Below are 26,696 nucleotides of genomic sequence, written 5' to 3' on the forward strand. Positions count from 1 at the left end.
GATGCAGACTGAGATGAAGATTTGTACAGGAGGGAATGCTCCTGGCATAGGTCCCCATGGGGAAAGAAACAGGCCTGGCCAAGGAGAGGTTGGGCCTCATCAATACTCTTCACCTAAAGACCACCAGGAACACACCTGGAGTTACACACATGGAATCTTTGCAGAGGGAGGGCACACTCCATGAAGAACCATGGGCCTCTCAGTAAAAGAGTGTTAAAAATAACCTGGTAGAAGATTTGGGCTTCGGAGGGTTGGTTTGGAAGGCGATCTAAGGTTCACAGTAGACTGGATGCTGCCAATCCAATCTAGAAAAAAAAAGTGGCAGCCCTTCTATGATGGGGTGTCTCAGTTAGTCCTATCGCTAGGGAGGGCAGAACAGAATGGGGAGAAAGCTATAATTGGTATAGAAGTGGCAGTCGCTCATTCTAGCCAAGAAGGGGAGAGGGGAGAATTTGGTGTTTTTTTTAAGTGGCACAGCGACCTTCTCTTTGTGCTTAAATGAAATTATGAAAAGGCCTTGCTTTTTCCCATTGTGTCATGGTCTCAGAGTAGCCTCCTTTGAGGAGGTATTCTGCGAAATTGTTTACAGTCAATAGGAGAATGACATGGCCTAGCTGTGAGGGCCAGGCCAGCTCCTGATGGTCAGGGGCTGATCTCTTCTTCTGTCACGGTTGTGATGCAGGCTCATCAAAGCCCTCCACTGACCCCCAGAAGAAGCTCCAAACCTGGGATGACCCTGCCGAGTGGTCTTCCAATGGGGCAAGGGAGTCAGGCCTTTCTGCTCCCACGTCTATCAGTCATTGGATGCAGGCTGACCCTGAGAGGGAAGGGCATCCTGGGCAAGGTGCTTCTCTTCAACTCCGACAATTCCCGAAGAGGACTCCAGCTGAGGCCTGACTGACAGCAGCACTCCCAACAGCTAAGTCCTTTGTGTTCCGTGTTCCAGAGGTAGATGGTGTGGCGCATCAGAGCAACCACTTCACCTCTTGACTTCACTCTCTTCTCTATTTGACAATAAGCTCTGTGATGACCAGGACTGACACTCCCTTGAACTTCATTGTACCTGCAAACCCTAACACTGTGTCTGGCCCATACGAGGTCCTCCATAAATATTTGCTAAATAAATTAAAGAGCTGTACGTCATGAGATCTTGATTTTGCTCTGGACTAAATGTTTTGCTCCTGGTCTTTGAGTGACACCTTTCTTTCCAGTTGACAACTTATTTCCTGTGGACTCTTAGTGCACCATCTAGAATGTCTAGAGCAATAGTTCTCATCAGGGAGCAGAGGATGGCGTGAATTAGTTACTGGAGATACTTTTTCAAAGTATACTTGCTTGGCCCCCAAGGAGACCCTATTCACTCAGGATTCTGACTCATTATGTTAGAGTGGTGCCCAGGCATGGGGATTTTGAAAAAACTCCCTAAGATGAAGTCTGTTTGTGTTTCCTTCACCACCCTCCCCCTCCAGCCAAAAAAGAAGTAGCTTGAAGTTTGGTGGTGGTTTCTTAAAATGGCCTTTAGGACTCAGGGAACATTTCCCCCCCCTTTTTTTGCCTCCTCAGACATGGTTCTAGAAAGCCAACATGAAGTTGTGTCGCTGCCAAGCTGCGAGGTCCTCGGCTGAACATTGTTCTGCTGAGACATTCTGTACAACCACTAACATTTTCCAAGCACAAGAAATTAAATTAAATTTACAAATTCCTTCCTACAATTACAAGAACTCTATTTAAAATGAAGACGTCATCCTTAGGTATTCTAATGACTATCTGGAGATGTTAAGGTTTCTACCACAGATGAATAACACGCTGGCACATCCTCTCCACTAACACAGATCCCTGGAACCATTGCTTCTGGATTCGATGTCACAGTCACCCTTTTAAATATGTTTCTGTAGAAGAGAAAGCCATACCCGAGCCTTCCCCTTGGCCAACATGAGAAGCAGTGAATTTGTCTTGACCACTTTCCTCCATCCATCAGTCCTTTCCTACAGCCCTGTCTCTCGTATACAGGAGGAAAGCCAGTAACTATCTAGAAAAGTTCTCTTTTCCAAAGGTATTCATATTATAAAGGAACCTATAATAGGAGGATGCCAGTGAACATGACTGTCTACATAATTTCATAATAATCTGTTATGTGTCTTTCTGCCCCATTAGTCTGTAACGAGCTTCTTGAGGAGAGGGGCTGTGCCTTAGTCATCTTTGTATATATGTGCTGACCCAGACGTAGATGTTTATGAATGAATGAATAATTGCATGCATGAGACTGTTGGAGGTAATGTAGGCATTTGGGGTATCTTTGGTGAAGTCTCAGATCCATAATAGTTACCTGGAACTCATTTTATTCTAATTTATTTTAAAGTTTGAACAGCTTAATGAAGAGCCTAAGAAATAGAGGTCCATCTTTTCAAGAAGCTTCTAAGCAAAATCTCATGGCTGTGGTACTGATATATTCCTAGGGAGGCATTATTTTCAGTATTGTTGAAACAAAACAATGGTATTTGAAAAGTATTTGAAATAGAACATATTTGTATATTTGAAAAATAACTTGAGTAAAGTTAGAATAAGCTAATAATATGAATCTATCTTGAACCAACTTTAGCTTTGTCTCTGAATTACTGACCCCGTGGACTACCCCACTGTGCATGGCCTGAGAGATTCCAACACACATGTGTATTCACACATACAAACAATGCAGGTGCAGTATTAGGAAAATAGCATGAAGAATTGGGGTGCTGTTCATAGGTGGGGAACAGGTAAGACATTTGGAACGCCTGATCTGTATGTTATGCCTCACTGATATTAATGTTTATTATTATTTTTTGATTAAAGACCACTACACGTTTATTATAGAAAATCTGAAAATTACAGGAAAGCAAACAAGAATTAACCATCATCATATCACCAAAGATGATCATAAGTATTATTTTGATATACTGTATTTCCTTTTAACATTTTTATGTGTTTTTGAACAAAAATTGGGACCATACAGTCCAAACTATTTTGTAACCTGCCCGTTTCCCATAGTTATCGTGAACGTTTCTCAAGACTTGAAACATTCTTCTGCCACGTTACTCTAAATGGCTGCATAGTGGTTCTTTCCTTGAATTGTTGTTCCTTCTGTTCCTCATTGTCAGACATTTCTTTAAACATTAGCCTGATGTCAAATTTTTAGGCTGCAACGAACATCCTTGAAGAAATCTGAATGTTTCCTGGAATTAGAATTCCTAGGTCAAAAGCTATATGCAGGTTTAAGGCTTTTAAAATATTTTGTCAAATTACCCTTCACAATTTGTTGTATCCAGTTACACTCCCACCAGCAATTATCATAAAATTTATTTTCTAACACATTTGAAGGTCACACATAAAAGTACTTTTGCAACTGTATCCATTCTCTACTATCTGCCTTCAAGGGTTGGGTTCTGGTGTATAATCTGTGAAATTAATCTGCCTATTGATTGAGTCTTTAGCAGGTAAGATATCACACATCTCCTAATTAAGTTTTAATAAAACAGTGTTATGATAAATGATTTCTTGACTTTTTCACCTCTAGAAGTATACCACAGCAAACTGAATTAGTCATTTCTAATCATAAATATTTTGAGAGATAGTAACTATTTTGCTTATGTATCTTTTTCATCTGGATGGCCAGAAACAGTATCTTCAAATTCAAAATTGTTTCTACTTTATTAGGTACCCAAGCACAATGCAAGTAAGATTTGGTCTCCAGTTTGGTAGGGCAAAATTTACATTACAACCCGGATATTTTCATCCTGTCTAGATGGGTTGAATGAAAGCATTTCTAATTCCCATGAGGTTGCACCCTCTAGTATAAGATGTTTTTCATTTTAGCCCAGAGTGAAAGCTGCATAGAAACGACTTGACAATCTTCTCTGTTTGTAACATTAGATTCCCAAGATGCAACAGGTTTTCTGATTTATTATTCTCCTATAATGAAGAAACTCAAGGATACTTAAACCTGGAGGAGGTTTTCATTTGACATCTTTCTTTCAAGGTAACAGCTCTGCTGTGTTGTTTAGCATACACCCGCTTATTAGTGGTAGCTTTTTGTGAAAACGCGGTTATCAAAAAAAGGATGATATACAGTGAAGAACAGCTGCTCCAAATCACAAATGATTCATAAATAGCTTTTTCTCTCCCCTAGAATGAGGCCCTCTATTCTCAAGTTATAACAGTCAGCAGAAAATTAAAACCCTGTAGGATGATAAATAGTTTAAAAAATATTTCTCCCTCGTGTTTTGAATGTTGCCTTGTAATGCAGTGCACTTTCACTGAACCAGAAATTGTCTGTAATAAAAGAATATTGGGGAAAAATGTTTAGATTCTCATTGAATTCTAGAACTTAGAAGGAATGTTCTGGTTTCACTGTTAAAGGTTAATAGCTGAGTATATGTCATAAGCTTCAATAAAATGAGAGTTTTGGGTCTCGTGCCCCAGTTACAATTTTGAACACATAAAAGCTGGAGACCTCTTTTGCTAATTTAAAGCAACAGTCAAATGAATTTCTTGGCAATAAGTAAGTGATTGCTTTTTAAGAATCCTATAAATATTTCAATTTTATCAAGTCATCAAAAAGAAAAGACCACTTCTTTCGGCTGCCTTTTGACTTAAAACCATCTTTTCTATATACACAGGGAACAAATATTATTGTTCCTGGTAATTATGCTGATGTCTTTTCTGGTTATTAATCATCTGTTTATACATCGTATTGACCACACTCCAGAGGCACTCTGAACTGGCCACTGCCTTCCTTTTAAAAGGAAATCAAGACATCACGGAAATAATTTCGGAATTTTCCTGAGACCTCTTGAGACTGAGGTGACCTCCGAATGATCATCCATGATAGTAAATTCACTGTCAGTTCTAGATTGTGCTTTTCTACTTGGACCAACTTGTTTCCGCTAGAGGTTAATTGAATATCGGTCTTTCCTGTGAGTGACTCTTCCGACTATTAATAATCATCGATATCTACAGAAGAGAATTTCAGTTGGAAAAGACTTGACTGAGTCTAGAAAATGCGACTTTGTTCTTGCCTAGCAGACTAAAGTCTCAAAAGTCCTTGAAATCTTACCTACTCTTTCGAGTGTATGCACAAAACAAAGAATATGAGCTTGTTTTCTGCAGTCAGAGTTTCCCTCCCTAGAAGAGATGGGACTTGTGCTTATCTGGACGGGAGAGTCCTGGAGACTCCCACCTTGACACTGCAAGGAAAACTTTCCCTCAAATCTCTAAATTCTCTCATCTGGCACGGTAAGTTAGAAAAGCCTGCTGTGGTAGGCTTCTAGACTGCCCCCATGTTAGATTAATATCCAAAAATCATCTCTTCTCTCGTGTAGCAGAAGGCAGATGATGAGTCCCAGACGTTTCTGCAAGACTGTCATTCCCAGACATAAGAGATGACATCAGGGAGACCAACAATGAAGAGTTGTGCACTTTCTCTCTCTCTTTTTTCTTCCTTCCTTCCTTCCCTCCCGCTTTTTCTCTCTCCCTCCCTCCCTCCCTTCCCTTCCTTCCCTCTTTCTCCTCTCCTTCATCCTCCTCCTTCCCCTCCCCCTCCTCCTCTTCCCCCTCCTCCTCCCCCTTCTCCTTTCCCCTGCGCCTCTTCTTCTTTTTCTCCTTCTCCTTCTCCTTCTTCTTCTCTCTCTCTCTCTCTCTCTCTCTCTCTCTCACACACACACACACACACACACACACACACACACACGTCTTTTCTAAAGGATTCAGAGGGTTTGACGGTTGACTAGTAACCTCACTTTATGGAATAACATGCCCCACATTTCAGTAACTACAACTGCACTGATGGCTAAAGGACTTTGGGTTGGTGGGAGATATTTCAGATGTGGCAAACTTGCACATCACATAGGAGTCCGGTGGTGGTGGGGGGCTAGATTGTGGGATGACAGCACCTGAGGGCAGTGGCCCACTGGCCACTTCTAGCCTTCCTCATGGCTGAGCCTCCCACAATTCTAATTTGGAGAAGAGAGCTCTGGTTGATTCCTTCCTACTTGCTTTATCCCTTGTTGCCTTAAAATCATAGGGAAAGCTCTCAGAGCTCCCTGGAAAATTCCAGAAACTCTTCAACTGCCTTAGGGAAAGTGAACTTAATAATTGAACCTCTCTTATTTCTCCATTACTATGCTAGGCACTTTTCATAGAGTAGAGATGATGACCTTCAAGATGAATTCATCACCCTGATTTCATAGATGAGGGAGGGGCCTAAGATTCATGAGAACACAGGGAACTTACTCATGGTACAAAGCTAATAAGATTGTGAACCCAGGATGCAAACCCAAACCTGTCTAACTGCAAAGCATGTGTGCAGTGGCCTGTTGGTCATGAGGACTCCCAGCATGGCTGATTTCAAGCTATCAGCATGACATCACCGAACCCCACAGACCCAGGAAGAGATGTGTACAATCCACCCTTGGGGGCTGTAGTTGTGGGCTACAGTGCATGCTGCCTGTGCCCCTGTAGCATGGATTCCACAAGCCTCCTTCTAGTGAGGGGGAAGAACATGGACGGGCACAGAGATGAGCTGTAGGGCTTTCTCGTGGCTACAGAGATTAGAAAATGCTTTTCTAACTGCAAGGCTGTCTCTTTTATAGCTCTGAAGCCTCATTTACCTGGGACATGCTGGGGTTTATCTTTCTTAGATTAAGGCATTTCCCAAGTAAAAGTAGAGAACAGAGAGGAAAGTATGTGCCAGGCTAGAGCACTTCCTGTGTTGCTTTCACTAGAGTAGACTTGCTCCATAATCTTAAAAATCTGTAAACACCACTTTCCTATTCTGTGGTTTCGCATCTCACTGTATGAGCATTGACGGTGACTGGAGATTCATTTGCACCCAGATTTGAGTGTAACCTCCTGAGGAATCGGGGCTCCAAGGGAGAGGGGAGGCGCTTACCAGGATTCCCCTTACCCACCTGTTTCAGGTAGCCAACCTATGCTCATGACTCAGTCAATCACAGTCTGTCGGGCAGAAGATAAATGGAGACTTTTGAATCCCTTTCTTGCTGATGAAAGTAAGCAGCATTTCAGAGCTTGGAAAGGTTGAGCCAGCTCCTCGTTCCATCCCCATCATCCACCCTCCCTTACCGTGCATGCGCGTATCAAATAGAGCTCCTGCTGTGAGCTCAGGACTGGTAGATAGATACCTTACATAACTCACCACTTTTAATTATTTTGATCATATTATAGGGATAGCATTAGGTGGTTGGCATCATCTCCTTTTCAAAAAGAGGAAATTTGGACATGGAAGTCAGTTGTGTTATCCAAAGTCATACGGCTAGTAAACAGCCGAGTCCAACACCAGCCAGACTCACCCCAAAGCCTAGATCTTTCAGTGACCCCACGCTGTCTTGTGTACTTTTAGATCAACAGAAAGCCTCTCATTCTGCGTTCTATTTATATGACTGAATCAGTTATAAAGAGCATGACTCCACTATCTTTGGTACACAGCCTGCCAAACCACGCTCACAAAGGGTCATAATGGAATGTGTCCATGGACTAACTGCAATGTTGCTTACAGAAGACAGACTTCAGGCAAAATAAACTCCACAAAGCATGCTGAACATGTTTCTATGATGCCAAGCCATAAGGAAGTTTCTTTTTAAAATAATACTTAACTTTTTTTCCTGTTTATAAGAATAACACACAATCATTGAACAAAATCTAGGAATATATAAGGAAGAAAATAAAAACCAACAATATTGTTAACATTATGACATACATAGTTTTAATTTTATGATTGTATATATATCTTTTAATAAAATCAGACTAATATTATATAAACATGTGGGGTTTTTTAACCATAACATTGTCTCTGAACATATGGCCAACTGTTACCCCCCCATGGATCAATGCAGGGCCTTACTCCAGGCCATCTCCTCTTACAGGCAAAGTGCTGCCCACTGGGAGGATTTTCTTTCCTTGATGTTCAGGGCTACCCCTAAGTGGGGCTATAATGCCTGCAACAGTCCATGTTGGGCTGGTGCTGGCATATGGTACAGAGCCATCGACATCTGGCTTGAATTGTTTTGCTCGTTAGTCAGTTGGTCATTGGGAATTTGCCATGAGGTCATGGGTACAGGCCAGATTGCCAGTGTGGCCATGGTAAGCATGTTGAGCCTGTGAGCAACTTGCCACTGTGCCTTATTTATGCCTTCGGGAGCTGTGAGTTATAGACTTGTATATATCATCTTTCGGTAATGGTTGGGCACTTCCTGGAATTTCCAACTTTATGGCCAAGTTGATCAGATAACACTCAGGTCGTGAATGGCAAATATCCAGTGTCCGGTCACCTAGAGTCCCATGGTCAGTTGTCTCCCCCAGGGTCCAGTGGCAAGCCAGGAGCTGTGACTCTCAGAAGGAGAAGGGTTATTTGTCGGAGGCCTAGCTTTATTCATAAATCTTAAGGTCCCTTCACTTTTGATGCTCCAATGAAGCTTGCGATAGGCTCCACACAGCCTCTTGATGTGTCCAGGTCCTCAGGCTCCATTGTGTTTCTGGAGTCATGAGGTTCTAGCAACAACACCTATTGCTCTGCACCCTGATCAGCATAAGAGCTTCTCCAGGCTCCAAGTCTCACTCGAGGCGAGCAACTGTTTGTATCACCAGATATGTTTCCTTTTCATTACACTTACCTTCAAATTTTTCAACTCACTCTTCACAAACTATCAAAGTTGAGATTATGCATTATCCTCTGATTTCCCCAGTATAAAATGAGGAATTTAGCTCATATTTCACCCGTTTTCCAGATTTTGTTAATAAACATCCAGCTTGTGATTTCTTACATTGTTTTACATTACATATCTTCTCTAGCTATGAGAAATCTAAATTTCATTTGCATTTACTTACAATGATTTTTTGAGATTTAACGCTATTAGTTGGCTTTAACGACAAGTGGACAATTCTTTTATTCAACAACTCTCTCACGGTGGAACTGGAGTTATAATACTCTCTCAATCTATTGCAACGCATCTTCGGATCATTTTTTAAGAAGCACATAGCTGATATATTTTCTGAGTCCTCAAATGTACGAGATAGTTTTTCTGATGTCTTCACAAAAGAAAAATAACTTCTTGACTGAGGATAAAAGTATATTACTTCAAACTTCTATATATGATTTCATTTTTTCTGGCACATAATGTAACAAAAAGAAATCTAAGTCCGGTTTGATATTTGTTCTTTTGAAGGAACCTCTCTGTTATAACTAAATATGCTTGGAATTGTTTTGTCATTTGTGGAACAACTTTTACAAATATTTTTTATCTTTCTAAACATATTTCCAACTTACAAAAAAGTTGCAAGAATAAGATTAGTACAAAGATCACCCACACACATTTTACCCAAATTCACCTATCATGAAATTTGACCCCATTTATCTTTGTTCTCTCTCTCGACATAAACATGCACAAACACACACACACACACACACACACACACTACTTTTTTCTGAACCATTTGAGGGTTAGTTATGTACCTTTTACCCCTAAATACTTCAGTGAATTTCCTAAGACTTGGGAGAGTTTATTTTCAACTTCAGTAAATTTAACACTGAAAAATATTTTTTATCTAAGCTAACCATCCATATTCCACTTTTGTCAATTAATCCACACGTTATAGTGTGTGTTTCCCTCCAGCATGGGATCCAGTCTAGGGTCAAATGTTGTGCTTCGTTGCTGTCTCTCTTTAGCTTCCTTTGATCTAGAATATTTTATTGCCTTTTGTTGTCTCTTATAACATTGACATATTTTGAAGAATACACTCCCCCCTCCTTTTTAATGGAATAGTCCTCATTTTGGATTTGTCTGACATTTCCTCAAGATGAGATTCAAGTTAGGCAGTCTTGGCTGGAATACTACACAGGTGACGCTGCGCCTTTCTTAGGGTATCTCATTTAGAGGCATAGGAAGTCCATCTGCCCCTCACTGGTGATGTTAGTTTTGATCACCTGGTCAAGATATTTTCTAATTTTCCAATGTTTAATTGCAATTTTTTCCCTTGCCACTAATTAACAGCCTATGCAGAGACAACTTAAAGCCATGCAGATATCTTACTCCTCACAAAAAAATTTCCCCCTATCTTTAGCACTCATAGTTGATTCCTGCATGAACCAGTCTTTACTAGATGGTTGTAAAATGCTGATTTTATATCTCCAGCACTCCCTCCACATTTACCAGTTAGCACTTGACATTCCACTGTAAGTAAAAGTCCCTCTTGCCATCTATCTATCTATCTATCTATCTATCTATCTATCTATCTATCTATCATCTAGCTATCTACCTATCATCTGTCTCATTGATAAGTACTGGTGTTTTCTTACTTTCAAAAATATTTACAATGTATTACTCTACTTAATTATTTTGTTGCTCAAATCGTCCTAGACTTGGCCAGTGGGAATCTCTTCAAGTTGACTTTTGTGTCCTTCTGCCATGCTCTCATAATTTTTTTTTTTTAGCACGTTCCTACTTTCTGGCTTCACAAGATGTTCCAGGATCATTTTGTACCTACCGCATTCCAGACCTGGAATCAGTCATTTCTCCAAGGAGCCCTAGTTCCTTTTAGTGGGAAATTGTAGTAGAGACCAAGATCTGGGTGCTAGGTATGCTCATTACTTCTGGATTATCTTTGGTTCTGAGTGCTTTCAGTGAACAGAGCTAGGAAATACAACCTTGTACATACACGTTTATATATACATGTACGTGTGCATGTATACATGCATATACTCAAACATATACACATTTTAGAAATCATGAGTGCACATTTATAACTCCAGTTACAATCTCTCTCCACGGGGCTCTTTCTTTCCTTCTCCCATTCCATATTTATATATCATTTTTTTCTCAGTGACAACCCTGGCTCCTAGCAACATTAACATATTTATTCATTGGCTCAATTTGATAAGCCACCTAAAATTATTTCAGAATTGTTCCACTCTTACCACCACAGAAAACAAACCTACTTAAAAGAGTTTAGAATTTCTTTGCAATTCTTCCCTACCACCCACCTTACTGAAGCCTGAGCAGGTTTATAGTCAAATGCTATGTTCATAAGTTGCGTTGGTCTATAACCTGGATTAGTTCATTCTCTTTTTTTCATTTGAAATATGTGTATGGTTATGGTATCCATTTGCAATAAAATTGGGTTTGTTTCAGTTTGCTTCTAGTTTTAGTTTCCCTTTCTCCCCATCATAACTGATTTAAATTTATTTTATTAATATGTACAACATTCATGATTCCAAAAGTCAAAATTACACAAAAAAGTATACAGAGTGTCATTCCCTTCCATGTGCTCTCTGTCCTGCTTCCCACCTTCCACTTCTTGTAGATGAGCAACTATATTTGATTTCTCCAAACTTAATTTGGTTTATCCTTTCTGTGTTTCTTTCTTTCTTTCTTTTTTTTCTGAGGAAGATTGGCCCTGGGCTAATATCTGTGCCCATCTTCCTCTTCTTTTTTTAAAGGTAAGCAAATATATGTATGTATTCTTATTTTCCCTTCTTTCTCACACAATACTATATGTGTTCTTTTGCACTTTCCTTTTTTCACTTAATCTCTCCTGGAAGGCACTCTAGTCCATATCAGTTCATAGAGATGGTCCTTATTCTTTTTCCAAAACTGTGTATTACTCCATCATGGATAGGTACCGTAGTTTCTTCAACTCGTCTCCTGTATTTGGACATTTGGGTAGTTTCCAGTGGTTTTCAATTACAAATACTATTTCAATGAGTAACCTTATGCATATGTATTTTCATGTTGTTGGAGGTATATCTTCAGAATAAATTCCTATAAATGGGATTACTGGGTCAAAGGGTAAATGAATATGTAGTTTAGTTATATATTTCCAACCTTCCCAATTCCCATCATAGGAGTTGTACTATTATGCACTCCCACCAGCAACATATGAGGGTGCCTGTTTCCTCAGGGAGCTGCCTACAGAGGAGTACATCTTTTCATGTGTGTCAGAGCCATTTTTAATCTCTTTTTATGAATTGCCTGTTCATGTCTTTTGCCCATTTTTCTATACAATTTTGGTCTTTTTCCCTCAGTTTAAAAAATTTCTTTGTTTTTTAGTAATATTAGCTCCTTAACTGTGATAAATATTTTCTCCCAGTTTGTCGCATGTCTTTTGTCTTTATTTATGCTTTTTTTTTTGCTGTTCAATTGTGGTATTTCATTTTTACGTAGTCAAATTTAGCAATCTTTGCTTTTATTGCATATGGATGTTTAGTCATAGAGTTTTTCTCTATAATCAGATTATAGGAGAATTCATGATATTTTCCTAAAGCACTTGTAAAGTTTCATATTTTTTTACCTTTAGTTCTCTGATCCATTTGAATTTTATTCTGATATATGATGTGAAGAATGGATCGCTTTACTTTTGGCCTGTTTGAATAACTGTGTTTAGGTTAACTCTTTTATATATCAAAGAATTGAGTTTTGTTCACAAACCAGTTGAAAATATTTTTCTTTAAAAGGCAGTCTAAGCCAATTCACATTTACTGATATGCCTGCGATGCTTGGTCTCAATTCTAGCACATTACCTTATGTTGTAATTACTTTTTGTATTGTAATTACTGTATTTGTTTTTTATTCATTTGGGGGATTTTTAGGAAGGTTTGTACTTCTATTCAAGTGATTACTTTATAATGATACTATTCATAGGGCCTTTAATCATCTGTTTTTGTCTTACTATCTGACACAGTTTTAAACGGTATCTTTAGAATCTCAGCTATTACCTATACAACAGCCTTATTCTATTTTCCCATTTTTTATTTCTCCCATTTCCTCACATTCTCTTAGTTGAATTCTTTTTCACTTTGTCATAACATGTAACATTTATATGTTATTCTTTTACTCATGACCCTAGCTTGTTTTAGCCTTAGCTCTATAATTAATTATGAAATGTTCACATCAGTCCTTTTATCAAACTTTCCCTGATTTTTGATTGGAGGAAGCTCATCTTCTGGTAGATTCATCAGAAAGCATACATGTGTATAGCATTCCCTAAGCTCTGGCGCATTCAAAACTAGTTTTCTTTACCTTTACTTGAAAGACAGTTGTCTAGATATCACATCCTTGGTTCAACCTTATTTCCTTCAATTTCTTGAAAATCTTGCTCTACTGTTGCCATGTGTTGCATTTTGGAATTCTGATATCAATCTAATTCTCTTCATTTTAATTTCTTTAACCTTTTTGCTTGGAGGCCCTGAAGACTTGTTCCTTATTTTTAAAATCTTATAATTTTACTAGGATTTTGTTTTGTTTTGTTTTGTTTTTTTTGTGAGGGAGATCAGCCCCGAGCTAACATCCGTGCTAATCCTCCTCTTTTTGCTGAGGGAGACTGGCTCTGAGCTAACATCTATTGCCAATCCTCCTCCTTTTTTTCTTCCCCAAAGCCCAAGTAGATAGTTGTATGTCATAGTTGCACATCCTGCTAGTTGCTGTATGTGGGACACGGCCTCAGCATGGCTGGAGAAGCAGTGTGTTGGTGCACGCCCGGGACCCGAACCCGGGCCGCCAGTAGCGGAGCATGCGCACTTAACTGCTAAGCCACCGGACCGGCCCAGGATGTATTTTGGAGTTGATCATTCTGGGTCAATTTTCCCTAGTACCCACTGGATTTCTTTGATGTGTAGATTCAGTTCTTCTATTTCTGGATGGTTTTTTTCGATTATCATTTTAAACATTAGTTCCATTTCATTGTTGTTATTTTCTTTCTCAGGGATACCAATTATACCTATGTTGTCCCTGCTTTGCTAGTCTTCCATTTCAATCATTTTTTCTCAGACTCTTTTTGCTTTTTACTTTATCCCAGTTTCATTCTTTTGTTTTTTTTTAATTGCTCTTCTTCAATGTCCTCTATTAGACTTTCATTTGAATCTATTCTTACCTGCATATCATAAAATTTAGTTTTCATTTCTGATGTAATGTTGTCTTTTACTTTTTTTTTTCCTGAGTTCAATCAACTCTCATTTTATTTCTCCTAGGCGTTTGTTGTTGTTGCTGTTATTTCTCTTCTTAGTTTTTATATTTCTTAACCAAGTTGATTTTAATATCCCAAATGCTTGTTTGAGGATATTTAGTTCAGTTGGAGCATTATGTTATAATTTTCTTCAGCTGCATATTTGGAATTTGGGAGAGTATTTTTCATAGGCAGAGAGCTTTTATTAACTTGTTCTGTTTTTTTTACAGTGGTTTTATATGAATGGAGTCTGCTTTTTTTCCGATTCCTGTTGATTTTATGGGCAGAGCCCCTAGTTCACCATCACACTCTTTGATCAGTTCTGGTCTTGCTGTGCAATTTCTTTTATGGATGAGGTTGTTAGTGGTGAATCAGAAGAGAGAAAAGTGTTGGTGTGTCTTATTTCTCTTTTATTACTGCAGGATACCTTATTATTTCTTTCTCTTCCCTTCCTCATCTATCTAATTCTACCCCAGAAGCAATCCTTCTCTGAAGTTGCCACTTCTAATTCTGCCCTTTTCAGGCCCATTCTCTGTAGCTAGAACTGTGGACTACCAAGTTGTGATGATTTGTGTTTAGTACTTTGACATTTGTTTCACTTTTTCTTTCTGGGAGTAATTTTGTCTGCACTTGATCTAAATCCTTCATTACTATCTATTGTTTTTCACAGACTCTTACATCTCCCTTCTCCTGTTCTCCACACCCCCAAGGCTTGCAGTGGCAGGCAGGAAGTGGGCGGTCTGTTGAAATTTTTTTTTTACCTACTTACAGATAATTTGAAGGTTGTATGACTCTCCGCCTCTTTATAATGCTGAAAGGAGACGTCCTGTGTTGTCTTATTTGCTTCCTTTGTTGATTTTATTTTTTTCCCGAAAGGTGTAGGAGGAGACGTGGAACCAATTGACTGCCGTTTTTCTCAAAACCTAGATCTCTCAATGGGTGTGAGTGTCTTTTTATTAATTATGCCTGAAACATAGTGAACTTTTTCTGTCTTTATGCCCAGATTATTTTTTACTCCAGAAATTTTTATTTAATTATGTCTTTGATATTGATTCTGGTTCAGTTTTTACAAATTTTTCTTTCTAACATACAAAGAACTGGGATCTTTGTTCTTTGTCCTTCATGTCCATCATCTTCTTTTATATAGATTCTCTCTCTGTTCTTTTTCTCCGCAGCATGAGAGAATGTCTTATATTTGTCCTCCATATCACGGCTTTGGTTTTCCACATCAGTTTGTATTAATTAGCATAATGATACCAAAATCTTAGTAGTTTAGCATAATAGTTGTTTATTTCTCACTTTCTCAATTAAAGTCAAAAACAAGTGTTCCTGAATGGGGGGGAATCTTTTTCACAAGCAGTGATTTAGGCCTCCTTCCATCTTATAGCTACACTATCGATAGGATCTCAGAGTTCTCTGCTAGATCCTCAGCATCTGATTGGCAAAGAAAAAAGAGAGAAAATGGAAGAAGTTTTATGGACCTGGCCTGGAAGTAACATATATCTCTTCAATCCATGTTTTATTGACCAGAACTCAGTCATGTGACCATGCCTAACTGCAAAGGATACCAGGAAATGTAACCATGTGCACAGGAGGAAATGGAAAGAGATTAGGTAAACACATAGTGGTGTTAGCAAAACATCTCTCTTTACTAACTCCAATTCGGATTTTAATTCTACAATTGTAGTTATAATTTTGAAATTATGGCTTTGTATCTTATTCATTTCCACTTTATTTTTAGCTTGTTGCTCTTGTAATTTATTGTGTTGTTTTGTCAACTCTGTCTTTCCAATTCATCCTGTTATCTCTTCTAATTCTATTGTGAATGCCAATTATATTTCTGGTTCCTGTAATAAATTCTTTCTCCTGTGTCATTAAAATTGCATTCCATTTCTTGTGTTCTACAGTTTCTTCCATAGGAACTATGTTGGTTATTTTCTGTTTATTCATCCTCAAATAGAGAGTGAGCTATGTAATGTTTAGTCTTGGATGAGTGAGTTTCTCTCAACTATACTTAATGTGCTTTCAATAACTACTGCTGGAGGGCATTTTGATATGTACAACTCCCAGTTCAATTTCTGTTGTCTGTTATTTAAACCTCTGGTGTAACTTTGCACCAGTCAGTCATTTTCCTACCCTTGCTGCCTGGCTCTTATAGAATTTCCCAGGAGGATTGATCAGCAGGTTCAGGCTTCAAGCCTGCCTGGAGTTCACCTGTGCAAGTGTTTTTATGGTTATTAATATGTAATTATTGTTCACTACAAAGTAACAGAGTCACTTGAACGACCCTATGAACAAACTAACCTACCAGACATATACAGAACACTCCACCCAACAATAGCAGAATATACGTTCTTCTCAAGTGACATGGAAAATTCTCCAGGATAGACCACAGGTTAGCCACAAAACAAGTCTCAATAGTTTTTTATTTAAATAAAAAATTTAATTAAAAAAATTTTTTTTGGTTTTATGATTGAAATCATACAATGTATCTTCTCTGACCACAATGGAATAAAACTAGAAATCAATAACACAGGAAAAAATGAAAAATTCACAAATATGTTGAAATTAAATAAAACACTTTTAAACAACCAATGAATCAAAGACAAAATCACAAGGGAAATTAGAAAATACTTTGAGAGAAATTAGGATAAAAACACAACATACTCAAACTTATGGGATGCAGTGAAAGCAGTGCTCAGAGGGAAATTTATGGCTGTAAACACCTACATTAAAAAAGAAGAAAGATCTCAAATCAATAACCTACCTTTACACCTTGAAGAATTGCAAAAAGAAGAGCACCTAAACCCAAAACTAGCAGAAGGAAGGAAATAACAAAGATTAGAGTGGAGATATATGAAATAGCACTAGAAAAACAATAGAGAGAATCAATGAAACCAAAAGTTAGTTCTTTAAAAAGATAAATAGGGCCGGCCCCATGGCTTAGCGGTTAAGTGCTCATGCTCCGCTGCTGGCTGCCCGGGTTCAGATCCCAGGTGTGCACCGACGCGCCACTTCTCTGGCCGTGCTGAGGCTGCGTCCCACATACAGCAACTAGAAGGATGTGCAGCTATGACATACAACTATCTACTGGGGCTTTGGGGGAAAAAATAAATAAATAAATAAAATTAAAGAAAAAAAAAACCCACAATGAGATATCACCTCATTCTTGTCAGAATGACTATTAAAAAAAAAAGATAAATAAAATTGACAAGGTTTTACTGGAATAATGAAAAAATAAAGAAGACTCAAATTAGTAAATTCAGAAATGAAGGTGGGAAAATTACTACTGGCCTTACATAAATAAAAATAACTATAAGAAAATATTGTGAACAATTGCATGCCAACAGATTAGATAACCTAGATGAAACAGACAAATTCCTAGAAACACACAAACTACCAAAATGGACTCAAGAAGAAATAGAAAATCTAAACAGACCTATAACAAGTAAAGAGATTTAATCAGTAATCAAAAACCTCCCCCAAGAAAAGCCCAGATGGCTTCACTGGTGAATTTTTTCAAACATTTATAGAAGATATGATAGAATATAGACAACAATCCTTCTGAAAATCTTCCAAAAAATTAAAGAAGAGGAAACATTTTCTAACTCATTCTAGGAGGCTAACATTACCCTTGACACCAAATCCAGACAGACATCACAAAAAAAGAAAACTACAGACCAATATGTTTTATCAATATAGGTGTAAAAATCCTCATCAAAATACCAGCAAGCTAAATTCAGCAGCATATTAAAAAAATTATACACCATGACCAAGTGGGATTTATCCCAAAATGCAAGGGTGGCTCAACATACAAAACTCAATCACTGTAATACACCATTTTAAAAGAATGAAGAAAAAATCCACATGGTCATCTCAGTTGATGCAGAAAGAACATTTGACAACATCCAACACCCTTACATGATAAAAACACACAAAAAATAGAATGGAGAGGAACTTACTCAACATAATAAAAGGCATTTATGAAAACTCACAGCTAATATCATACTTAATGATAAAAGATATTGAAAACTTTTCTCCTAAGGTCAGGAACAAAACAAGAATGCCCACTTTCACCACTTCTATTCAACGTTGTACTGGAAGTACTAGCCAGAGCAATTAGACAAGAAAAAGAAATAAAAGGCATCCACATTGAAAAGGAGAAGTAAAACTATTTCTATTTGCAGATGACATGATCTTATATACAGAGAATCCTAGAGAATTACACACAAACACACATACACACACACTATTAAAGCTAATAAATGGGATTAAATGTTTATTAAAGGTAACAAACAGGATACAAGATCAACATATAAAAATCTGTTGTATTTCTACATACTAGTAAAAAACAATCCAGAAAGGAAATTAAGAAACAATTCCATTTGTGATGGCAACAACAACAACAAAATACTTAGGAATAAATTTAACTGGGGAAGTACATGACTTATACACTGAAAACTACTAAACATTGTTGAAATAAATCAATGAAGATCTAAATAAATGGAAAGATGTCCTGTGTTCATGGACTGTAAGATAATATTGCTAAGATGCAATTTTAGTCAAAGTGAGCTAAAGATTCAATGCAATCTCTATTGAAATCCCAATGGCCTTTTTTTTTTTTCAAAAAGGGAAAAGCTGATCCTAAAATTCATATAAAATGGCAAGGGATCCTAAATATAAAAAAACAATATTGAAAAAGAACAAAATTAGAGGACTCACACAACCTGATTTCAAAACTTACTGCAAAGCTACAGTAAACAGAACAGTGTGATGTTGGCATAAGAATAGACATATAGATCAAAGGAACAGAACTGAGATTCCAGAAATAAATCCATACATCTATGGTCAATTGATTTTTGATAAGAGTACCATGACAATTTAATGGGGGAAAGAATAGTCTCTTCAACAAGTGATGCTGAAACAACCGTATATCCAAATGTAAGAGAACGAAATTGGACCCTTACCTAACACCGTATACAAAAATTAACTCAAAATGGATCAAAGACCTACTCTTAAGAGCTAAAACTATAAAATTCTTAGAAGAAAACATAGGAGAAACTCTTCATGACAGTGGATTTGGCAGTGATTTCTTTGCTATGACAGCAAAAGAACAAGCCACAAAAGAAAAGATCAGTAAATTGCACATCATCAACTTTAAAAACATTTGTGCACCAAAGAACACTATCAAGAGAGCGAAAAGACAATCTACAGAGTTGGAGAAAATATTTGCAAATCATGTTATCTGATAAAGGATTAATATGCAGAATATATAAAGAACTCCTATAATTCAACAACAACAAAAATCCAAGCAACCCGATTCAAAGATGGGCAGACAACTGGAATAAACATTTTTTCAAAGAAGATATACAAATGGCCAATAAGCACATGAAAAGTCACTCAACATCACTTGTCATTAGGGAAATGTGAATCAAAACTACCATGAGATATTACTTCACATCTATTAGGATGATTATTATTTTAAAAGTGGAAAATAACAAGTGTTGGCAAGGATGTGGAGAAATTGGAACCCTTGTGCATTACAGGTGGGAATGTAAAATGGTGCAGCCACTGTGGAAAATGGTATGGCAGATCCTTAAAAAGTTAAACAGAATTACCACATGATCTAGCAATTCCATTTCTAAGTATATAGCCAAAAGAATTGAAAGCAGGGACTCAAACGGATACTTGTACATGAATGTTCATAGTGGCCCTCTTCACAACAGCCCAAAAGTAGAAACAACCCAAATGTCCATCAACTGGTGAACAGATATGGTGTATCCATGCAATGGAATATTATTCAGCCATAAAAAGGAATGAAGTACCAATATATGCTACAAAATAGATGAACCTTGAAAGCATTATGCAAATTGAAAGAAGTGAGACACAAAAGATCACATATTTTATTATTCCATTTATATGAGATATCCAGAATAGGCAAATCCATAGAAACAGAAAGCAGAAAAGTGGTTGCCAGGGGCTGGGAGAAGGGGAGAATGGGGGGATGTGCGACTGCTTAATGGGCATGGGGTTTCCCTTGGGAGTGATGAGAAAGTTCCAGAACTAGACAGAAGTGATGGTTGTACAACAATGTGAATATACCAAATGCCAATGCACTATGGTTAAAATGGTGAATTTTATGTTATGTGCATTTTACCACAATTTTTAAAAAGTCACAAAATCATATCTGAGATTTCTTTTTGTCTACGGCCTTTTGTTTATCTTGGAGTTTCTAGTTATTATTATCTTTTTACATTGCTTTCCTTTATGATGTCCTCAAGCTTGTCAAATGTTCTATAACATGAGGTACTCTCGTGTGCCCAGTGTTTTCCAGGAAACCCCTCATTCACAGCCCTGATGCCCCATGAAATTCCCTTCACCTACCTCTATCTGCACCTTGACTGAGCCTACATTTCCCCTCACCTTCTATTTTTCTGTTCTTTAACTTCAGCATATCTTCAAGTAATTGCAGATTGTTGTATCTGAAAATGTATATAATCCAACCTGAGAACTGATTAATTATTTGCCTAATTCCAGGTTAGATACACTGTTCCCTCTACTTTTTCCTAGGTGGTAGTGTTGTTTCTGATTTCTGATATTTTGTATGTTACTTGTTTTTTCTCTCGAGAAGTTATTATATTCTTCTTATTATCCATAGTATTCTGAAATTTCCTTATGATGGGCTTGATGCAAGTCTTTTTTCATTCATTCATTTGTTCATTTATTAAATGGGCTCTTTAAATGTGGACACTTATTTTCAATTCAGAAATTTTCCTCATCATGTCTTTGCCAATTTTCACTCCTCCGTTTTCTCTATACTTTCCTCCCCAAACCCCTATTTATTGGATGGAAGACCTCATGTATTATTTCTCTTCATTTCTTATTATTTCTCTCATACCATCTCTCTGTCAATCAGTTTTATTTTTTAGGAGATTTCCTTGACTCCATCTTTCAATTACCCTATTGATTTATTTCATTTTGGCTCTCATGTTTTTAATTTGTTAAGAATTTTTATCTTGTCTCATACCCATTCTTTATTAAAACATCCTGCTTTCATTTTATAGATACAATGTAATTCTGCTAATTCTTTGAGAATGCCAGAGTTTTGGTTTATTTAGTTCTTTCCTATTTTCTACATGATCTCTTCCTTCTGGGATCATCTTTTCTATTTGTTTATCATGAGCTCTGTTCCTTATATTTTTTATTGATGCCAGGTTGTCCATTCATGTTTAACAGTAGGATTCTAACGGTGGACTGGGAGTTCATATATGTGGGTAAGGTTTTGCTTTCGGACCATCAGGCACTGTGGCAGCTGTTAGGATGGGATTCCACCAAAAGCCAGAATGTGGAGGTCTTCTGGGGGAAGGGTGCCTATTTAATTTTCCAAAAAAGAAACCTTTGATTCATCAGCTTTGGGATGCTTGGGTAATAGCATTCTGTGTAATAGGTTAGGAACATTGATTGCTTAATTTACTTATCTTTAAAGATTCCATTTGTTTTCAGCCTCAATTTTAACTCCCACTTTTGTCATACTGAAGTCTCCAAATCCTAAGCCTCTGAGAAGTCCTGCAGAGCAAGCCACCTCTCCCTCCTTTTGATCCAACTTCCCCTTGATGAGCACTGTGCCCCCCTTCCTCCACCTGGCATAGTTCATTCATCACTTCTCCACTGGCTTTCTGCCTTGCCAATTTTGTTGAGATCACTCATCTGCAGATAGCCTCTCTCTAGTCTCTTTGACATTGTAGGTTAATATATTTTTTAATCTTTTATTATCCTTACATTATACGGTGTCTCAAGACAGAAGATCTTTTTTTTTTCCTTTTTGCTGTGGACTTAACCTCTCAATTTATTAATTTTTCTCAACTGCAAAGTGATCATTTCTAAAGTCATTTATAATTTTAAAAATCTGTTATAAATCTGTCCCCTACTTGTGAGCTGACCTTATATCTCAAAAGCCTGTGCTTCTCCAGTTTTCAGCAAGTCTCCTCAGACTTGATGTTGAATGAATAATTTAACTTTTTTTTTCCTAGAAGGACCGATTTAGTTTTACCTGCTACATGATCTCCCTAGAGTTGCTTTGGAGAGGGATTAACCATTATTAAACAACTCCTTCTGTCTCACCTGGGTCAGCCTGCATAGAGTTACTCATGTGAAAAGCAGCTTGAAAGCAACTCAGTGTCTGGCTCTGGTAACTTGCAGTTTAGGGTTTATGTTCAAAATACCCCTGATGTTCTCTGTACAGGGCATCTTCATAGTAGTAGCTTGTCTCACTCAATTTTCAGTCCTATGAGTCTTTTGTTATATTTTCTGCTGTTTCGGACAAAGACAGCCTCATTTTGCAGTTTCCTTTGGCATTTTCCCAAAGTGAATTTTGACCATGCCACTGATTCTATATTTAAATCAGATCATTCCAAATTTGGTGAAAATCTGTCCAGAGATTTTGTGTAAGGCAGATAGACAGAATTTTTATTTTTGTCTTTCATCATTTTGGATTATGTTGATCAATACAATTTAAAACCAAGTAAAAGTAATACAGTATATATCGAACTTAAATTTCTTTATAATATGATAATATTGAGAAGAAAAATAGCTAACACTTAGATCATTCTTATTATACACCAGGCACTGTTTCAGGGAATTTGCATTAATTAATTGCCTTAGTCCTCTCAGGACCACATGGGATAGCTACTATTACATTGTACAGATGAGACGGTGAAGCCAGAGTACAAATCCAGACTGTCTGGCTCCAGAAGGATGTTTTTGTGGAAAATTTTCTTTTAGAAATTGTCCAGAAACTTCCTGGTCCTAAGTAAGAGAGATGAACCCTGGAGTTCTTCAGGTGGAGAATTAGGAAGAAGGTGAACAGTTATCTTAGAAATCAGAAGATGAAACACTAGTTTGTTAGGATTTGTGAAAGTTTTCCAGAAAGAACCAGATGGAGGAAGCCACCAGAGCAGAATATCCAGAGACTAGACCTTCTTCCTTTAGAAGCAACGCCCCCACACAAATGTTTTACAATTCCTTCATTAAATTAAATTCCTACATTAAATACCACTTTTTGAGGTACTGTTGAAAAGTGTTGAAAAGAATTTGATACTTTTGTTCACTCATCTACTCATTCATTCAACAACTATTCACTGAGTGCCACCTGTGTGGCAGGCTTTAGTCCAAGTGAAGAGGACACACTCGTGAACAAAACACGGAGCTTACCTGCAGCAGGGGGTGGGCGGGTGGGGGCAGCACTAGCAATAAACGTAATAAATGGATGGCATTTTAGAAGGTGGTAAGTGCTATGGAAGGAAGGGAGAGCAGACCAGGGTAAGGGGAATTTGTAACGCCCGGAATGGGGATGGGGACAGGTTACAGTTTCCAATATGGTGGCCAGGATAGGCCTTTTAGAGAAGGTTAGGTCTGAGCTAAGATTTGAAGGAGGTCAGGGAGTTAGCCTTGCTCTGTCTAGAGGAAGACTGTTCCCAGCAGGGGAAATTGCTAAGGGAGGAGCACCCCGACATGTTGGAGGCCCACATGACTGGGCAAGGGGGAGAGTGGGCAGAGATGAACTCCAAGAGGGAGCAGGGAGCCAGAACATTATGGGCTTTGCAGGTCGTTTTGGGGCCTTGGCTTTTACTCTGAATGAAGCAGAAAAGCAAACCGGGTTTGACACGGTCTGACTTACATATACAAGGGCCGCTCTGGCTGCCGTGTTGAGAATAGACTATATAGGGAGAAGTGTGGCAACGGAGTGACTGTTAGGACACCAAAGCAGTAACCAGGCAAGAGATAATGATGGGGAGAATTGTTCAGGGGAGGTCGGGAGAAGTGTTCAGACAGGAATGTATTTCGAAGTTGGAGCCAGAGGATTTCCTTATATGCTGGGCTGAGAGAAAACTCAGGATCCAGAATTGGACTCCATGGTTTTGACCTGAGCAACGATAGTGCTGCCATCAGCATGATGTGGGAAGTTGCAGGTGGAGCAGGTCTGAGAGGTTTGCAGCTGCTGAGGTTGAGATGTCACTGAGCCAAGTGTCGAACACGCAGTTTGGTTATACAAGGCTAGAGTGTGGAAGAGAAGTGTGGGCTAGAAATACAAATCGCTTCTGTGAATACCTGGCTACAGATAATTTATCTAATTTACAATTGGGTATAATTTTTTAAATAATCATTGGGAACACCCAGGAATTCTTATAAAGTGAGAAACTTTAACCTACAAACTGTTTCAAGTAAATAAAATATTTGTGAATTCTAAATTTAATAATCATATGCACATAATATACTTTATAAATATTATGAACTGAATTGTCTCCCCAAAATTCATATGTTGAAGTTCTAACTCCCAGTACCTCAGAATGTGGCTATTTGCGGACAAGGCCTTTAAAGAAGAGATTAAGGTAAAATGACGGCTATATGTGTGGGCCTTAATCCAATATGACTGGTGTCCTTCTAAGAAGAGATTAGGACTCAGACACACATGCTGGGAAGAATATATGAAGACACAGGGAGAAGATGGCCATCTACAAGCCAAGGAGAGAGGTCTCAGAAGAAACCAACCCTGCTGACACCTTGATCTCAGACTTCGAGCCTCCAGAACCCTGAGAAAATACGTTTCTGTTGTTTAAGCCACCCAGTCTGTGGTTCTTTGTAATGTATTAGCAACTAAAACAATAGATATAGAATTGAACCTTAATTAATTTCAATTATGTAATTTTATTTTTGAGGCAGTTACCTTTTCTTTTAATTTCTCAGTGTTTTGTAAGCACTGAAATATACACAGCCCGGGCGTGGAGCCCAAGGCTGAAATGGCACTGGTGGTGTCAGAGAAGACAGAGAAGCCTTTAATAGAAGGTTCGGAAGTTTAGACTTTCCTCACGTCAGGATGGAATATCCTGGTTTTCAGTGTGTATCTATAGTGACGACACATTTGTGTTTTCTTTATTTTCCAGATCTGCCTTTCCACTTTCTTCCTGTCTGGGTGTTGCCTTTCAGAGGGAGCGCTGGGGAACAATGACTTTTTCACTCCACTCTTTTGAGAATAAGGCTTTATTAGCATATTTATCTTACCAAGGGCCAGGAAAGTCATTGTAACTTAATAGAGTTTATTACCCCAAATCTGTGTCAATTTATTTATTAGTGGGCAAGATATTGTTTTAACAATATCTTTTAAGAGTTGTTAGGAGATTTAACTTAGCGCAGTTAAGAGTCTGGCAGCTGGGGTGCAGCAAGTTTCTGCCTGTTAATTACTCACAGGTAAACAGATCCAGTTGCTTGGTAATGTGCTAAATACCAACATTTGATCGGTGTTGTAGAGCAATGAAAGAGAATGAGGGCAGCTGGGATCCGTGCCCCAGACTGGCCTTGCCAAGATCTAAGGGTCCAGAAAACGTCCCTGAACTGCTGGTGACATCAGATATTCCTTTAACAGAGGATAAAACATTTTCATTCACAATCAGAGATAAGGCTTAGAATGGAACTACCTGGGGAGGTGGCACTCGCCAGCGAGAGTCTTGGCAGGAAGTAGGCAGGAGTGAATCATGTGGTAGCCTCCAGAACATTTCCTGGAGCTGGTACACAGTAACCCTTGAATATGTTGGCTGAATAAAAAGATCTGATTTTTTGTCTTAGGAGCAAGTTTTGTTAGGAGGTAAGGGGAAAGAGCCTGGAATGTACGATTTGGATAAAACAAAAATCAGAACCAAGAGTCAGAATCCAAAATCCTTGAATCAAGCCTTAAATCCAGAAGGAGACTATCTATGCAGAGAGGGACAGCTGGACTCCTTTCAAAAAGGTATCAACTTCTGCTGGGGTTCTCTTATCTCACTGAACTCGGTGCTGTCCCCGGCCCCAGAAGCGTGTGGTCCATCCATACTTGCAAGTTCTTGCCCAAGCCTGGACACCATTGCCTTCTCTGTGTTCCCTTTAATACAGCTGCAGTAGGTGGGGCCCTTCAATCACTGTTCCAAGAGGTGAAGCAGATGGAAAATAAAGCACAGTTACGCATGAGCATTGAAACAGCCCTACTTTCAAAGGCTGAGCTAATTGCCTTCCAGCTCCAAAGACCTGGCACAAACTGGGTCACCCTGTCTGGGTTCTCGAGTCCCATCTCTTGGCCTGTCTCCGAGAGCATACTCATCCGTCAAGATTATGGCCCTCACAACCAGAGTCCCTCTCTCTGTCCTCTCGAAGGCTCTCTCTCCAAATTCCAGGTTCAAGTTTGAGATATGGGCTCCCTCCCCTGATGACTGGGCCCCCAAAATGACTCTTTCTCCAGATGGGCCCCCCACCCTTACATGCAGAGAGGGGCCCTGTGACAGCACAGGGTGTAAACATCTAGAGCCCATGACCAGAGCAGCAGCACAGAGGTGCATATCACACACAGCACAGGCAGACTGTCCAGCACCATTCTGGGTGTCACATGCAGACCCCGACATATTTGGAGGAAAGAAACACAAAAACAGCTCAGGTGGCGTCAGCTGGCCGGTTCTAGGTACTTTGGCTGTAAGCATCTTCGTGTAGACATCTTTACCACAAGCATTTTCACTCCGTAACTAATTGACCATAAGGCAATTGTGCCAAAAAAGATAAAAGAACTGGTTGACAGTTTACTCCCATTTTTATATTATATAAATCTTAGCTCCACATTTCCCATAGACCTGTGGAATGTCTGTCAACGGACATGTGACAAGATGCCAAGAACAAACAACGCAGAAGGCTTTCAC

Source organism: Ceratotherium simum, chromosome 28 (genome assembly GCF_057802395.1).
Source record: "Ceratotherium simum simum isolate JZ-2026a chromosome 28, ASM5780239v1, whole genome shotgun sequence".
NCBI lineage: Eukaryota > Metazoa > Chordata > Mammalia > Perissodactyla > Rhinocerotidae > Ceratotherium > Ceratotherium simum.